Here is a 5,865-nt window from a genome sequence, read left to right as displayed (position 1 = left end):
AAATTGTCAGCGGCAACGAAAACTTGTGGGTAAATGGCTGGATGCGTTTTTCCGTATCCCCTGGAATTGCTTCGTCTCTTTGTGTGCCTGCACTGAAGATCGAGGACCTGCCTGCTGTGGGAGCTGTGCTGAGGAAATCTGAACCGTTTCCCTTCCTCCAGTCGGTAGTCTAGAGGCTGGCGTGGTTACTGACGGTATTACGGAGATTGCTGAAGGCTCGGGGTCTTCCTCGCTTGTTTCCTGACGTGTTTGAGGCAGGGAAAGAGAATGTTTTGCTTCTTGTGGTGGTTGGTTTGGAGGTGAAAGCATGATTGCAGGGGGAACAGTGGGAGAGTGCCGTAGAAATAACAGCGCTGCTAATGCAGTGCTAAAACTTGGGAAGATTACATAGAAGTCAAAGTTATTAGCTAGTGACCAAAATTCTGTGGTCATTTGTTTCTTAATTGCACGGGATGTTGCTGACCTTAGAAGAAATTTCAACAGATCAATTGAAAACAAGGTTTGAAAAGCATCAGGAGAGAAGTCAGGATACAGATTTCATAAAAGGAGTAAAGCTTAATTTGACAGGTTTTAATTTAGCGTAGCTTGAAATGAATGTAGGGATATATGGAATAAGGGCACTTCAGACTGTATAACAGAACAGAGTTGAGCAGTCTGCTCATCTATCGGGTGCTTCTATTGGAGTAAAAGGCAGTCCCGAGGGCTCACTGTGTTACGGTTCGCTTCAAGTTTACGCTTTGAAATAGAAGCATATTTCTGCATCCACAACAAAGTACTTAAGGTTTGCTCTAAAGCATTTGCTGTTTACATAACCGTATAAATGCTCTGTGGTATATTAGCCCATATACAAGACTTGGCATTTCTATGGCATATTTAGCACAGCTAAGAAGTACTAGTGGCCTAAAGCAATCCCCAGTGAAGCAGGCAGCATTTCTTTGACCCAGTTGAGGCTAACATGTCTCTTTTGAGGGAAGAGATTTGATTTGTTTTGCTCAAGTTCATCAAAAGGTCTCTGGAATGGAAAGCATTTCTTCCCGAGTCCTTGAAAACTGCTGGCGAGCTGTAAATATTTTCAGGAGGTGACCTTGATAATTCTTTGGGGCTACATATTTGTGTTTCTCAATACTATTCTGGTATTACCTCATTTCTTACTTTGCCTCAGTTAAATGAATCTTCCAAAGTCATCAAGGAGGACAGCTTTATAAGGGACTGATCTAAACACATGAATATCTGCCTTTGACTTTGGTGTTAATGTTATGATACAGCCCTGCTTTGCTCCATTTTCAGCATGAGTGCGCTTACATATCTAGCAAGATGCCTTTACCATCCTCTACAGAAGGGGAAATAAAATATATTAGAACAACCTAGTGGAAAGTAGTTCTGGAATAACTGTCAGTATGTGGAGTTACACTACTGTAACTGTGCCAGCATCTAAGACTGTGCTTTTTGTATCAGGGAGAAAAAAGATTTGATGTCCAGATATGCACGGAAACTCCTTAAGAGTTTGGGCCAGATAGGAAAACTGATATTTTGTGGTCTGTCTTTGAGATCACAGCTTGGCTACTTGTTTGTTACATGTTGTTGGAAGTCGGGTTGCTGAGTTCAGACCAGCAGCTGTAGCCACGCTTCCTTCATCTTCGGTGCCCCTCCTGATTGTTAGCTGCTGACTTCTTGTCAGTACCACTGTAGAGCACCCCGTGAGGATCTCTTTCTTGGGACTCTTTGGGTCAGTGATGGCAGAGGCTGCTCCTTCTGCAAGTAAAGTCAAGATAAGCCGTCACTCACTCTAAAAGAGGCCGGTAGGAAGTCGGGAACTGCCATGCAGCTGGTTCATTTAGTTGAGAAGCCTGTCACAGATACTGAGATGGCAAAAAGAGGCACCTTTTCTGGAGGATCCTGTCCTGATGGCCGGTATTCTCCAGAGTATTAAAAGTTGCTACCTCCCTAAAGCTGCCGTTCCGCAGAAGACAGCCTTTGAGGGGGACAGCACAGGAGGTGGTTATGACTGTGGGTCTGTGTCCCTGCCTAGGTCCACCGGGCACCTTTTTTCCCTGTTAAGAGGACACTAAGTCTGGCTCTTGGGAATGGATAGGCTGCATTATAACCTATGACACTGTACTAGAAATCCGGTCTTGTGGCTGAATCTTCAACCCTGTCTACAACTGCTAGTTCTGAGCAAATGCATCTATGATATAGCTCGCCTGCTGGAATCTAGACAGCTGTGGAGTGTTTTTCTCACGTTGGAAAATGGGGTTTAGCATTGGGTCCACCCTGGCAGACCCCTTTATTGACAGGTGATGGACATGAGCACAACTTGGAATTATGGCAGCTCAGTGAGCTGCTTCCCTGACTGAGCTGAACAGGGTATCAGGTCCAGTGAGCTCCTGTTAACGCAGTCATGCTGACCATACTGTGCCGTGGGCTTGCTCTATACTTTGGCAGCTTGGTTACGTCAAACTGCCATCAGATGTTGTTCTGATCAACACTGATCTGTGTAAAAGAGCTTCTCTTCCTAGTGTGTTTTTTCTTTGGATTTGCTGGCATAACTGTTTGTATAACTGCTTTGTAATCCAGTTGTGCCAGAATGAAGAGTGTTGCTTTAAATACTTTTAATGGAGAATTGTTTTTTCTTTTAATCCTTGGCAGAGGATGAGGGTAGCCCAGCGAAGAACTGCACATCCACCTGTGGCCTCTTTTAAGAATATGGAAAACCAAGCATCTTCATTTTCTGACCTAGCAGTAAAGGAGGAGGGGAATAGACGTAAATGAAACTATTTAGAAATCCAGTTTATTATTATCAGGTAACTGATTTGACCTGCACTTATCAGGGAGACTTGTTCTGGCGATCCATTAAAAGTGTGGATTTAAGCGTGACCTTAAATTTATGTATAAATGAGGAATAGTGGAGAGTGTTGGGAGTTGGAAGGAACATAAGTTCCTTCTTGTGTTACATGAGAGACACACAAACTAGTTGCTAAACAGTGTTTGTCAATGGGTATACCTGCAGTCTGATTTTTGCAAGCACTACGTACAGGACAGAAAGCTTGTTAGCGAAATAAAGGAGTCTGATAGCCTCTCACAAAGGAACATTTTGTCATATTGTCTGAGCAGTATCAGACATTTAGGTGTTGATCTCATAACTGAGTTTACTCCAGGTATGTGCCCCCAGTGTTGTCTTAAGCAAAGATCTTCTACCTGCAAAACAATTTGTCCAAACCTGGGAATCTTCTCTAGCTTTTTTGGGTGTGCAGGCTACATATTGAGTTAGCACAGCAAGTCAGCTGTTAATGGAATCTCTCTATGCAGTAAGTACTTCAATCACTTCTTGCTGCTCAGGTTTTATTTTGCAGGGTGGTTCTTTGTCCAGTGAAGCTAATTCAAGTTAATACCGTGTCACATTATAAACTAGTGTTTTGCAAGGGATTGAGCACATGGTAAATGCTTGTATGGGTTTTGCATTGTCTGTCTTCTCATAACAGAATGTCTGACTTCAGAAGCAATGTGTGCTCTAGCTTATTATGTTCAGCTGCTGCCTGAATTCAGTCAAGGTATATATAGTTCCAAAGTCATTAAATCCGTATCTGAGAGTCTTTCCAAATGCAGTACTTGTTTTTTGTTTTTAAAGTCCTGCCTAATTACTAGAAAATTAGCACCCTACCTACATGTTCTTGCCTCAAATGACCCCTTTTTTTTTTTCTTCTTTTTCATCCAGCAGGTTGGAAACTTCTGATTTTTTTTTTTTTTTGCACCTATTTCTATGGCAACAGATTATAGGTTCACAAAAGGAAGGATTATTGCTTTCTATCCTAAATAATCCAGGATTTAGCAATTTCTTTTGCATACGTTGTGAGAATGAAGGGCTGCTATTTAACCCTTGGTAGCACTTCCTCAGCCTCAAGAGTGAGAAATGGAGTCCTGTTTGGAAAAGATGGAAAGGTCTTGAGTATGCTAAGGATTTGGTCTCTGATATTAGCAAGTTCTCAAATAGGGTTTGACATGGGTTCTTTTTTTGCTTTATAGCATGCGTGCTTTACTAATTTTTTGGCCTGCGCTTTCCACTTCTGTGTTATCCTTGAAATTAGTGCTTCTACCTACTCTGTCATGTCATGGAAGTTAGAGACTGGTGGTAGGTAGAGACTCAAGCGTGGCGTGTCTTATTTCCATGGGTGCCAGAGGATGGTGCCACAGCAGCATGAAGGTGGGATTGTAGCACTTCCTACAGTACCTGGGACCTGTGCAATAACCTACATCAGAGGATGGAGTTTAGGTTGTGCTTGCTGTCAAGGTGCAGTAGGATTTGTATTTTGGTGGTTAATGTGCTGAAGCCTATGCGTTATATTTTCATGACTTTTACACCTATGATAGTGAGATGAAACTAGCACCACAGGTGTTGCTGTCCATCCTTCATACGGCTGTTTTGACATGTGGTTTGCTTGGCTTTTGGACAGTGGTAGCTCATGGATAATTTGTACTAGCGGCCCAGATTTGTCTGGTTTAAACTTTTTTTTTTTTGTTGCCTGTTCGTTTCAATGGTGGTATTTTTAACTCGGATCACTTACTGTTTTGAGCCCCCTTGGCAATGAACAAAGTTGAGCAGTGAATATTCATTTTAAGAGGGGTGTGGGTGTATGCATCTATTTTGAGATGAGAATCTGTCACCCTAGTAGCTCCAGCCATTTTCTTTCAGCATCTGGCAGGGAATCCTCTGTGCACTCTGGCTTTTTAGGCTTCTTTCTGGTGCTTCATTTCAAGCTTATCCTCGTCATTAGTACTTAGACAGGAGGCCCAAGCCTCACTTGAGGGTTTGATACTTTGTGAACCAAGTTTCAAGACATGGTCTGTGGAAATGGGAGTGGGGAATAGTCTTAATTGTAGGCATCCAGCTACAAATGTGATGGCTGAGAGAGAAGCCAGCTTAACTAAGGGGAGAACCACCTGCCTGTTTGGTTGCAGGGTGCCACAAACATTTCTGCAGCGTTCAGAAGATGTTTCACGACAGAATATTGTAGCAGCAGAGAAGGCTTCCTAGAGCAGGAAGAAGAGAATTTGCTCTCAGCTGGTGAGCACTTTGGCTGCTGTTTCTTGCTTTCCAGGCCCTCAGTGAGCCTCCCTTGCTCAGTTGCTTTCGCTGCTGCTTTAGAAGCTGTCCAGCGGTAGGCACGCTGGCTACTCGGTGGAGTTAAGCAGCAAACAGGGCTGGTGGCAGCTGGGTCCATCTGTCTGCATAGCTGCCATAGTGAGTCCCTGCCTGGGCTTTGCCTGAACAGCTGCTCTCCCTCAGAGTTGTGACTGGGACTGGTTCTGATAAACCCAGACAGCTGGGCTGTGTTGCCTTGACCTGCCAGAAAGCTTCCTCTTGGGTATCGCACCGAGTTTAAAGACAAATGCAGACCTTCTTTAGCAGGCAGGCTCAAGGGCCAGGCCACTGAAGTTCTTTGCTCAAACATCTGTCACAACCTGTTGCAATGGGGCCACGTCACAGCTGTTTCTCTTGTAGTGACTGTTGTTTTAACAGGATTGTTTTAAAAAACAAGGGGCTCATGGGTCTAGGTCTCTCGTCTTTGTCTCTTCAGTTCCAGTGCATAAAAACTGGGGAAGACATGTTGATTCCTCAATTCCTTATGTATCTAACGCTGTGAAGGAACACCTATTTACAATGCCTGAACCTTGGGATAATTTGATATACCCTTGTCCTTGAAAAACTTTCTAACGAGCAGGGCAGATAAAACTAACCATGAGCCCATTTCCTAGGTTTCTGAGTACCATCATATGCAGTTCTTGTGGATCGTAACTTCTGTTTCCCAGAATCCTGTGTATTAAGCAGCGACTCTACTGCACCCTTTGCATATATTAACACTGCTGATT

Source organism: Aptenodytes forsteri, unplaced genomic scaffold (genome assembly GCF_000699145.1).
Source record: "Aptenodytes forsteri isolate BGI_AS27 unplaced genomic scaffold, ASM69914v1 Scaffold61, whole genome shotgun sequence".
Lineage (NCBI taxonomy): Eukaryota > Metazoa > Chordata > Aves > Sphenisciformes > Spheniscidae > Aptenodytes > Aptenodytes forsteri.
Note: the sequence above shows the minus strand (reverse complement) of the source record.